We start from the raw sequence: 13,169 nt of genomic DNA, 5'->3' as shown, positions 1-13,169 counted from the left end.
TATAGCTATTATACTCAGAATGATGTAGGGAAGCAAACTCTTGGAGGTACCTCTCACTCTCTACATACAGCATTTTGCAATATATTGCCTTTATTTTTTTAATGTTTGATTTTATTTATTTTCATTTATTTTTATTAGTTGGAGGCTAATTACTCTTGATGTCTCATTTCTCTTCCATTCATGTGGTCAGTTTGTCACTTTGAATTAACAGTCACTGAGGGTTATTCAGAGTTCACAGAACATCTTTCCACCAAAGATTTAAGAAGAATGCGAGGAGACATAGAATCTTTAGTGTGGCGGGACTCAAAACAGTTTGGTTCTGTTATGTTCTGGTGTAAAATCATTAGTTGAACTGACACTTCATGACATTTATGCTGTGTTCACAGCTCTTTGAAATTGCTTATACGATTTTACTGCCCACTTGAACAAATATATATTCAGTGCCTCTTCTGTGCCGTGTGAAATGTTTGGAAGTGCCACGCATGCAGTTTTAGAAATATCTTTGGGGAAAGTACGTTTTTGTTTTTTAAAGGAAAAACATCTGACCATCCAATTAACTAATAGCTGTGTGGGTTTATTAGGGGTTAATTGTATTAATTGTTCTTTAGCTAATTAAGAGGAATTAGTGATGTGTAACCCTTGTAAGCCAAAGAACCAAAAATTGGTCAGCTTATTTGTAATAAATCAAAGCTGACTATGCAAATACAGTCCTAATCAAATGTGTTTATACTAAACCACTACTGATTCTGTTGTCCAGAATTGAATGCATTGATCTTGTGATAGTAAATAATTTGAAATTGTGAAGCAGTATAAAGTGTACTTGTTTTATTTGTTCTAGTGACAAAAATTGTAGTCAGCTTATGGTTTGATTGGGAGAAGAAATCAGTTCTCTATTGCTCAATAGCAATTAAGCAACCTCAAAACTTACCAGCTTAAAACAGTTGTAGTTTCTGTGTGTTCAAAATCAGGGAGTAATGTGGCTGTGTGGTTCTGTCTCCAAATCTCATGACTTTTGTAGTTAAATATAATCTGAAGGTTCAGCTGAGGTATATTGTATTTCCAGACTTATGGGGTAGTTGACAGGCCTCAGTTCCTTACAGGCTATGACTAGAGACATCATAGGTTACTTACCTGAGTGCCCTCATGATGTTGCAACCAGCTTCTCCCAGAGTAATCCAAGAAAGTGTACTTATGATTAAAACTACAACACTTATACAGCCTAATCTTGGGAATGATAGTGCCATCATTTTTGTCATATTCTATTGGTTTTACAGGCCAGACGGGGAAAGAACTACACAAGAGTAAAATACCCAGGTGAGATGATTGAGGCTCATCTTGGAGTTTGGCTACTACAGCTATCTTAATCTAAGGGGTTACATATATATTTAATTTGGCCATTCCTTAGCATTTGAAAACAATGTAAAATATTGCTTTGGAATATATAGGGACATTTCTTTGAAGTCTAGTTTGATCTGTTCATCATTCCAAAAAATTATATGTCAAATTAAATATGAATGAGTAGCAGTGAGACTCCAGAGAAGCAGATTTATCCTGTGTAGGAAAATTTAACAGACCTGATTGCTTACTAAAATATGGGCAGAGAGATAAGAAAAAAAATGACCTGCAGGTTTTTTATTCGGCTGGCCTAGTAGAAGGTAGGGCCAGTCATTGAAAGAATTATAAAAGAAGACTAAATATGCAGGAAAGAAGATAGACTTGAGTTTGACTACAGTGACTATTTCTGTGAGAAATTGTAGCAACAATATTTGACCCATAGTAAGCACTCAGATACTGTGTGAATAGATCCAAATGGATATACGTTGGCAGTTAGGTAACTAACTGAATCTTAGGAGAAACTAGAGATAGTTGAAAGTCTTTAGCAAATAGATACTTCTGAATGATGGGAATATATTAATATAAGATTATTTACAGATTTGGAAGTGAGAGCTAAGGATGAGTATCAATATTGAAGGGATGGTAAGTAAGGAAGACCAAGAGAATGCAATGTCATTGAAGAGAGTGTTTTAAGAAGAGTGGTCAACAGTTACGCTAAGTAAAATGTCGGCACTGAAATGATACCCACTAAATTTACAGTCAGATGACTGGTGAGAATAATTTCAGTGTTAAGGCAGGGGCAGACATGCAGACAGTTGTAACAAAGAGACTAGGGCAGTAGCTTGAGAATGGGCAGTATGTCAAGGAAGCCTTTTATTTCTAAAAATGGGAGACCATGCAGCCATACATAGGTCAAGACGCTGTATTACCAGTCCCCCAGGGATCCTCATTTCTCTGCTAGTTTCTAGCCGTCTACCTAGAGTAACCACTATGCTAACAATGCCATGGATTTTTGTTGTTGCTTTATTAATAAAACCATACATTATTTTCTCCTTTGGCTTTACTTTGTGTTTGTAAAATTAATCCATGTAACTATATACAGTGATAGATTGATCACTGTCACTGCTGTAGTTCATTGTGTGGATGTAGCATAACATCCACTTAACTTTTAATGGGCATTTGGGTATAGTTTGAAGGTTGGGCTCTTAGCAAAACTGCCGCTGCAAACATTTCTGTACAATGTCCTCTGGGTGTTAAAACTTAGAAGTTTGGGCCAGGTTCCCTTGGGACTGAAACCCAGACCTCTGAAGAGGGGATGCTGGCAGCTGAAGGGAGAAATAGTCCACACTGGATTCAGCAGCTGATCCAAGAAACCGCAGCACCACAAAGAAGAGGCATCACTGAGTTGAGAGAGAAGCTGCAAGAAGACAAGTCCACAGGAAAGACAAGTCTCCTTTCTCTAGCCTTTCAGTCTCTAGCAACCGCTATCAGCAGAGCCTAACAGGAAACCAGTCTACAAAGTAGAAATGTGGTTGCAGAGTCCTAAACTCAGCATTGCAAAGCAGAGTATGTAAGAGATTGCTTTCGGAGCCCAGAGATAAGAATTGATAAAAGGGAACTAACCATAATGAACTCAAGAAAATAATAGTACTATATCTGTTAAGATGAATATCTAATTATGAAGTTCACACAAATAAAACTCTGATAGAATTCACTGATGAATTCTAGGGAAAAGATTAACCTTGACTGCTGATTTACACTATGCAGAAGAATTAATTTGAGATGAGTCATTGGCCTAAATGTGAAAGCTAGATCAAGCTTCTAAATAGAAACCACAAGAATATCTTCTTGACCTTAGAGTCGGCAAGCATTTCTTTTTTAAAGACCCCAAAAGCACTAACCGACTGATAAGGTGGATTATATACTAAGAAGTTTAAAGCAAAGGACACTCAGTAAACAGGTAAAGACTGGCAGGAAGTACTCCCAATACATATATCTGACAAAGGACTCGATCAGAATGTTTTGAAAAGTCCCACAAATGGATAAGAAAAAGACAACTCAAAAAACTAACAAAAACCTGAAAATCTCATCACAAAAGGAGATACCCAAATAAGCACTTGAAGATGTGGTTAAAGACTGACGGCAGCAAGTGTGGAAAAGCTAACGGAGCAGCCAGAAACTGCAACAGAATTACACTGGGATACTATTTAGAGATATCTACTAATGGGGCTTCCCTGGTAGCTCAGCGGGTAAAGAATCTGCCTGAAATGCAGGAGACCTGGTTCAGTTCCTGGGTCAGGAAGATCCCTTAGAGAAGGGATAGGCTGCCCACTCCAGTATTCTTGGGCTTCCCTGGCAGCTCAGGTGGTAAAGAATCTCCCTGCAATGCAGGAGACGTGGGTTCGGCAGATAGCCAGGAGGAGGGCATAGCAATCCACTCCAGTATTCTTGCCTAGAGAATCCGCATGGACAGAAGAGCCTGGCAGGCTCACAAAGAGCCGGACATGACTGAGCAACCGCACAGCAACTGATGGTAAACGTGCCCATCCTGCGACCAGGGCAAGACGGAGGAACAACGTGGCCCTGTAGGTCTGAGAGTCTGTCACTCAGCAAAGAACAACTGACAATCCCATAAACAGAAAACCATTTCTGAGTTTTTCAAAGAATGAAAAATAGAAAATATTTTAATCCTCTTTAAAAATGAATAAAAAGGAAGGAACACAGCCACTAATGTTCTTGATGGTGATGCTTCCCCATGCTTCTTTTTTTTTTTTTAACTTTTAATATCTACCTCCATCTTTGTGATTTTCATTTGTTCTCTTGATTTTATAAGCATCCTTTTTGCTTTTGGCTCAAAATATCCCACAAATAATTTATTTTGCTGCACAGATGTTGATAGGTAAGGTAGGTAATTCATCTGTAGGTGATTCATCTGTAGGTAATTCACCTACAGGTGAATGCTGGACACATATTTTCGTTTCTATTGGACAAATACTGAAAAATGTAACAGCTGAGTCTTATGGTAAGTGTATGTTAAAACTATGAACATTGCCCCACTGTCTTCAAAATGACTAACATTTCACAGCTCTTAAAGTACTGCCATCAGTATTGTCAGTCTATTTTGGCTTGTTGACTATAAATACAAAAAACAGTCTAAAAGTTGTGACCTGTGTTTTATTTGGCAGACTTTCTGAGGACTTAAGCCCAGAAGACAGCCTCTTAGATAGCTCTAAGGGACTGCTCTGAAGAGGTAAGGGAGGAGCCAGGCTTCATAGGAGTTTTTGCAACAAAAACCAGGGGAGACAGAACATCAAAAGACTCATTCAGTTCAGTCGCTTTGTCATATCTGACTTTGCTACCCCATGGACTGTAGCACTCCAGGCTTCATCACCAACTCCCAGAGCCTACTTAAACTGACGTCCATCGCGTCGGTGATGCCATCCAACCATCTGATCCTCTGTTGTCCTCTTTTCCCACCTTCTGTCTTTCCCAGCATCAGGGTCTTTTCCAATGAGTCAGTTCTTCCCATCAGGTGGCCAGAGTATTGCAGTTTCAGCTTCAGCATCAGTCCTTCCAATGAATATTCAAGACTGATTTCCTTTAGGATGGACTGGCTGGATCTCCTTGCTGTCCAAGGGACTCTCAAGAGTCTTCTCCAACACCACAGTTCAAAAGCATCAATTCTTTGGTGCTCAGCTTTCTTTACAGTCCAACTCCCACATTCATACATGACTACTGGAAAAAACCAAAGCTTTGACTAGATGGACCTTTGTTGGCAAAGTAATGTCTCTGCTTTTTAACAGTAGTCTTTTGATCCTACCTTCAGGTCGGTAGGATCAAAAGACTACTGTTAATTAAAGAAAATCAGACATACCAAGTTAATGAATTGAGTGTTTTTCCACGTAGTAGAAGATGCAAATGACTGTTCAGTAACTTACTGTGTGAATTTTTGTGACCCCATGGACTGCAGCACGCCAGGCCTCCCTGGCCATCACCAACTCCCAGAGCCTACTTAAACTGACGTCCATTGCGTCGGTGATGCCATCCAACCATCTGATCCTCTGTTGTCCCCTTCTCCTCCTGCCCCCAATCCCTCCCAGCATCAGGGTCTTTTCCAGTGAGTCAGTTCTTCCTATCAGGTGGCCAAAGTATTGGAGTTTCAGCTTCAGCATCAGTCCTTCCAATGAATATTCAGGGTTGATTTCCTTTAGGATGGACTGGCTGGATCTCCTTGCAGTCCAAGGGACTCAAGAGTGTTCTCCAACACCACAGTTCAAAAGCATCAATTCTTCAGTGCTCAGCTTTGTGGCCCAACTCTCAACATCCATACATGACTACTGGAAAAACCATAGCTGTGACTAGACAGACCTTTGTTGGCAAATGAGTATAGGCTTATTGAAATCATTCCTTTGGAATGCACCTTAACTATCCAGGGCCGGTATCCTGTTCTTTCCCATCCTGAATCCCCTCAGGGTGCACCGTTAGGGGTGGCTGTAGTGGCTAAGAGGGCACCCTGCTTGTCTCCGTCTGGAGGTCCCTCAGGGCTCACAGTGGGGGCAGCCATACTGGCTGACAGCTTGATTACAAATCCTTTGCTGATATGGTAGGCAGCATTCTTTGTCCACAGGCATAGTAGGTATGTAGCCATATCTCGCGGGTTTAATTTCTATTACCCTGGAGACTATGTTGAACATCTTTTTATGTTCTGATTGGGCATTTGTATACTGTCTTTTATGAACTGTTTATTTCAATTTTTTGCCCATTTGGGGGGTTGTCTTCTGAGTTGAAACAATTCTTTATGTATTCTGGGTGCATCCCTATTTTAAACACCTGTTGTGTCTTCACCTTTTTTTTTTTTTTTTCTTCACCTATTATGTTACTTCTTTATTAGTCAAGAATATCTGATATTTTCACTCAGGTGACTTCTAATGTCACAATATTGGACAAACAGTTTCTGCTTTGTGTACAGAGGTCCCTTCTCTATCATTTTACATTATTATGTCTTGAGTTCGGCAGCTCTGAATTGAAGCTCTGAATTAAAACTTACAGATGAACTCAAAATTTCCCAATTTTTCTTACTATAAACTATGTAAATTTTATAGTAAATTTTTAGAGCAAACAAATATAACTTTTTATACTGCAGTCAACTACAGTAGTAAGTTCTTATCCAGCTAAAACATGTACACTGAAAATCCCCCAAAATAACACATTTTGCAATGTAATAAAAAAATTCACTTTACTGTCTGAGCCACCAGGAAAGCCCCATCCCCCAAAAAATCCATAATAAGTATTGGTAGGCAGATTTTCCTTAGACTTTACTTCAGGACTTTATAAATAATGCCTAGTCATATGGCCACAAGCTATCTCAGAAATAAATCCCAACCTGGAAAAGGAAATGACAAGAATTTTCCATTATTCTTGCCTGGAAAATGCCATGGACAGAGGAGCCTAGTGGGCTACAGTCCATGGGGTCACAAGAGTCTGATAGGACTGACCACACACACTTACTTGCTTGGCAGGAAAAAGTGTCTGATATGTCATTTCTTCTGTAACAATTGGCTATGTTCTCTTTCAGGCCAAGACTATGTCTGTTCTATTATCTAGATTTGCTTCACAGATTAATCAGTTAATATATGAATAATATCTTGAACTGTACCCAAAGTAAGTGTTCAATAAATGGTAAATATCCCAGAATCTAAACAATTGTACCAAAAGGGGACACTAGATGTCGCTGTGAAACTCACTGTAATCCTACTATCAGAGTTTTACCAGGTACTGTCACTTTGTGACAGTTGAAATGTTGAGTTGATATTGTATAATGGATGGAAAATGCCATTAGGTTTCAGTCCTTTTGTTCATATCACTACACTAAAATGAGCATGAAGGTAGAGTAATAGAAATAAGTGGCCTTAATTTGAGCTTATTATTTCCAATACAGCTTGACTATCAAGGTTTAGGATAATCAGTTTAGGATAATTTATTTTGTATTGACAGCACAACTCAACCGGAACCCTTTATGTTACCAACTTGCACATAGTAAATTCTGAAATATCCAGAAACATGCCAGTAATAATTTTGTTTCCTTTTTTTAAAATTAAAGATTTGAAAGCGTCTACACAAATGGTTTAAAAGTTTAAATGTATAAAAACTTTTCATTGTGAAATGAAAAGTTTCCGTCTTGCCCCTCACCTCCAGCTCTTCAGTTCTCCAGGTCACAGGCAACCAGTGTTAGGTTTTGTGTATATATCTTTTCAGAGATGTTTTACATAGACACAAAAAGACATTACCCCCTTTTACACAGATGGTACTATGTTCTTTATATGCTTCTTCATTTAACAGTATTTTGCAAATCTTTATACATCAATAAAAAGGTTCCAGTTTTGTCTATCTACCTATATCCATCCACAGTTACAAAGTATTCCATGTGTGTCTGCACCAGAGTTTATTTTTTAGTCATACTGGTATATTTAGTGCACTGTTTCCAAGCCGTTGTCTTGTAAATAATGCCCATGAATCATTTTGTATGTACATTTTTTTGCATGTGTTACAAGTGTGAGAAAAATTCCCAGAAGTGAGGTGACTGAACCAAAGGGTACATGCATTTGTGATTTTTGATAGAGGGACATTGTCAGGACAATATGCCTTGATAGCTAAGGGAGTCTCTGTCTCGCTTTTCTCTACACCCCCTTTTGTCGTGTGTGTGTGTGTGTGTGTAATAAAGATACATGTAACCAGGTACCATGTAAACTTCTTTGATTTTACACAGGGCTGGAGCCAGCTGTATATTTTTAGTTTGTGGCGGTTTTATTCTTGTTTTTCCCCTTATTCTCTACTATTTGTCCCTCCTTTTGGCTGTCAATTGATTTGTATATAACAGTTTCCTGCCTACCTCTTAATTTTCATATTCTGATCTTTCAGTGCCTTAAAAAGCAGACTGACACATTTATTAAGTTTCTGTCAAGAAAAAAATCAAATCACATTTACTAACTATGATTTCTCAAACCAGAGACTGAATTAGAATTCTTCTTCAAATTTGTAATTGCTTCAAATTTGTAATCTGAGTTATTCAGCTAGCTTATTTATATGTATCTCCACAATAAGACAGCTCTATATTTTAACATTATTTTTTGAAGTAACTGCATAAACTTTAACAATAAAGAACTGAATTTATATATGCAACAAATCAATCACATGGGCCTTTAAACATTCTGACTATAGTATTTTAGAGTTTGTACTTATCAGTATAGTAGACTGCTTTCTCTTTTTTTGAAGATTTTTTTTTTGATGTGGGCCATTTATAAACTCTTTATTGAATTTTTTGTAATATTCCTTCTGTTTTATGTTTTGGTTTTTTGGCTACAAGGCATGTGGGATTCATCTTAGCTCCCTGACCAGGGATCGAACCCACACCCGCTGCATTGGAAGCAAAATCTTAACCACTGGGCCACCAGGAAGTCCCTATAGTGGAGTGCTTTCAAGCAGAGCTTCTATTAACAGCAATTAATAGAATTGACTGTCTCTTGGTTCCAAACCCACTCCTCTATAACTCTATGGCTAGGATTGAGACAAGCAAAACATTATTTTAGGTTCCACTAACAGGGGATGCTCGAAGCAAGAGGAGGGACTTCACTGTTGCTCCTGGTGGAATCCTTCACATCTTGACTCCCGTCACTCCAACAGCACGCGTGCCTGCTCAGTTTTGTCCGACTCTGCGATTATATCCAGGGGCTGTAACCCGCCAGCTTTCTATGGGTCCATAGGGTTTTCCAGGCAAGCATACTGGAGTGGGCTGCCATGTCCTGCTCCGGCAGCAGCACCAGTTAACTCCTGTCAACAGCTGCTTCTAGCATTTCTAGAATTAGCCTCCCTGAATCACCGTGGGAGATGCCAGCAGCAGCCAGGCAAGCACCTGCTCACAGGTGTGGGTTCTGGTTCCACAGAGCCCCTTCTTGCAACTCTTAAATCCTAATAACCCCAACCTCTTTAACTTATTCTGAGGCAGGAGGTATATGGGCTCCAGGCTAGGCATTTACTGCTGGCCTCCTGTTTACATTTCTTGGGGCGAGAAAAAAGATGGGCTTCAGGTCAGACATGTACAACTAGCCTCCTGTTTGCATTTCCTAAGACAGGAGATAGGTGGTCTCCAGGTACAATCAGCCTCCTGTTTGCTCTCTGAAATAACAACAGAAACAGGGTTAATAGGCTTTGTCTGCTAAGGACACTTGAAGATAACAGTTATGGCAGGAACAGAGAAGGGCTAAACCTTGTCTAAGTAAACGGATCAAGAGATCTCACATTCTCCCTCCTTGGGGCAAGGGAGACACTACACAGGCATAGAAAGCCTCCTTGGGGGTCAAAGGTCAGGGGGTGCCAAGCAATAAGTCTTGCTTTTTTAAGATGTCTTTGCATTGAAATCCATCTTGGCTGAGGGGTGCTTTCACACCTAGGGGAAGGTCCTGAGATAAACTAGCTGGGGTGGCTTGAGGGGAGTGAACAGGACGACAGGCCAGAGGGACAACAAAGACAGGAACACTACCGCTTTATAAAAGATTGTAACTTCCCAAAGGCACAATTCTCAAGACTCTCACTGAGTTTGCCCATGAGTCTTCCTGTATGTACTCTGCTTTAGTTTCTCTTAAAAATGTATCATTTTAAAATCTTTGTTTGGCTGCACCTGGTCTTCATTACAGCACGCAGGATCTTTAGTTGTGGTGTGTGAACTCTTAGCTGCAGCATGCAGGATCTAGTTCCCTGACCAAGGATCGAACCCAGGCCCCCTGCACTGGGAGCACAGAGTCTTAGCCACTGAACCACCAGGGAATTCCTACACTGCTCTTCCAATAAGCATTTCACTTTGCTCTTTTCCTTCTGCCTCCGTGTCAGAACTCTTTCTTGCCAAGGTAGGCAAGGACTGGGCTTCAGGCCGGAGCTGCTGGCCTCTGCTCTAGCAATTAGATCTGGTCGGGGAACTAAGGCCTCCCTTCCAGCTACTGCTCACCACTGGTGCGTCTGAAAACAGTTCCTCCAGCGCTGATGGCAGTAACTGCTTTCTGTAGTTATTATTTGTGTGACTTCAATGTTCTCTTTGTGCCTGTTTACCCAAATCCAATAGTAAGCGCTTTGTTAAAATAACTAGTGTTGTTCCTTTTTCCTGAATGACTATGACCTCAGTTTTACCAAAGGAAACAAGCATAAAATACTCAACTATTCATTGTGAATTAACACCTCAGACTTTATAGTACCGTCTCAGTCTTCATAAAAAGAAATGACATTTTTGGAAGCCATGGCCTAGTTATTTAGAAAATCTTGAAGACAAGACAGTCTTGAAAAAGGGACAGTGAAAAATTTTGGCTCAACTGTTGATTCCTAAAGGTTTCTAATATAATACAGAACATCAAGGTAAACAGAAGGACACATAAGTCTATTTTAAGCTACCAATCTGTAGCATAAGTGGCCATAACAAATGATGTAAGCACATTAGTGATCCTTGAACTTAAAACTGGAACTGAATTTCAAATAGATTTCTCTTGGCAGCATGTAAACCGTTCAGCAAATGTTTATGGAATACTTTATTAAGCATCTCTGGCACTCCATGTGCTGAGAACCCACTGATAATCAAAACAGATCCCTGTAGAATTTAGGATCTTACAGAAATGTAAACGAGGTAAATGCTTTCTCAGCCAGAGCAAATGGGACCTAATTCACTTCTGCAGTTAAGAACGCCCAAATCATTTTAGGTTCAATAATGTAAGCCCTTCCTTAAGAAAGGACTAGGTTCCTAAATACTATTACTCAGTAAAAGGAACCAGGGATTCATGGAGAAATGACTGATTCAAACATTGAAAAATGTGGGAAAAAAAAAAAAATGAGCCAGAATATCTTACGTTCAAGGTCAGGAGGGGCAGCTGTGAGGAGACACCCCTCGTCCAAGGTAAGGAGCAGCGGCTGCACTTTGCTGGAGCAGCCGTGAAGAGATACCCCACGTCCAAGGTAAGAGAAACCCAAGTAAGACGGTAGGTGTTGCGAGAGGGCATCAGAGGACAGACACACTAAAACCATAATCACAGAAAACTAGCCAATCTGATCACACGGACCACAGTCTTGTCTAACTCAATGAAACTAAGCCATGCCACGTGGGGCCACCCAAGACGGACGGGTCGTGGTGGAGAGGTCTGACAGAATGTGGTCCACTGGGGAAGGGAATGGCAAACCAATTCAGTATTCTTGCCTTGAGAACCCCATGAACAGTATGAAAAGGCAAAAAGATAGGACACTGAAAAAGGAACTCCCCAGGTCGGTAGGTGCCCAATATGCTACTGGAGATCAGTGGAGAAATAACTCCAGAAAGAATGAACGGATGGAGCCAAAGCAAAATCAATACCCAGTTGTGGATGTGACTGGTGATAAAAGCAAGGTCCGATGCTGTAAAGAGCAATGTTGCATAGGAGCCTGGAATGTTAGGTCCATGAATCAAGGCAAATTGGAAGTGTTCAAACAGGAGATGGCAAGAGTGAATGTCGACATTCTAGGAATCAGCAAACTAAAATGGACTGGAATGGGTGAATTTAACTCAGATGACCATTATATCTACTGCTGTGAGCAGGAATCCCTTAGAAGAAATGGAGTAGCCATCATGGTCAACAAAAGAGTTTGAAATGCACTACTTGGATGCAATCTCAAAAATGACAGAATGATCTCTGTTTGTTTCCAAGGCAAACCATTCAATATCACAGTAATACAAGCCTATGCCCCAACAATAACGCTGAAGAAGCTGAAGTTGAACAGTTCTATGAAGACCTACAAGACCTTTTAGAACTAATACCCAAAAAAGATGTCCTTTTCATTATAGGGGACTGGAATGCACAAGTAGGAAGTCAAGAAACACCTGGAGTAACAGGCAAATTTGGCCTTGGAGTACAGAATGAAGCAGGGCAAAGGCTAATAGAGTTTTGCCAAGAGAACGCACTGGTCATAGCAAACACCCTCTTCCAACAACACAAGAGAAGACTCTACACATGGACATCTCCAGATGGTCGACACCAAAATCAGATTGACTATATTCTTTGCAGTCAAAGATGGAGAAGCTCTATACAGTCAGCAAAAACAAGACCGGGAACTGACTGTGGCTCCGATAATGAATAATATTGCCAAATTCAGACTTAAATTGAAGAAATTAGGGAAAACCACTAGGTCATTCAGGTATGACCTAAATCAAATCCCATGTGACTATACAGTGGAAGTGAGAAATAGATTTAAGGGACTAGATCTGATAGACAGAGTGCCTGATGAACTATGGACGGAGGTTCATGACATTGTACAGGAGACAGGAATAAAGACCATCCCCATGGAAAAGAAATGCAAAAACGCAAAATGGCTGTCTGAGGGGGCCTTACAGATAGCTGTGAAAAGAAGAGAAGCAAAAAGCAAAGGAGAAAAGGAAAGATATTCCCATTTGAATGCAGAGTTCCAAAGAATAGCCAGGAGAGATAAGAAAGCATTCCTCAGCGATCAATGCTAAGAAATTGAGGAAAACAACAGAATGGGAAAGACTAGAGATCTCTTCAAGAAAATTAGAGATACCAAGGGAACATTTCGTGCAAAGATGGGCTTGATAAAGGACAGAAATGGTATGGACCTAACAGAAGCAGAAGATATTAAAAAGAGGTGGCAAGAATACACAGAAGAACTGTACAAAAAAGATCTTCACGACCCAGATAATCACGATGGTGTGATCACTCACTTAGAGCCAGACATCCTGGAATGTGAAGTCAAGATGGCCTTAGAAAGCATCACTATGAACAAAGCTAGTGGAGGTGATGGAATTCCAGTAGAGC

Source organism: Cervus elaphus, chromosome 22, assembly GCF_910594005.1.
Source record: "Cervus elaphus chromosome 22, mCerEla1.1, whole genome shotgun sequence".
Lineage (NCBI taxonomy): Eukaryota > Metazoa > Chordata > Mammalia > Artiodactyla > Cervidae > Cervus > Cervus elaphus.
Note: the sequence above shows the minus strand (reverse complement) of the source record.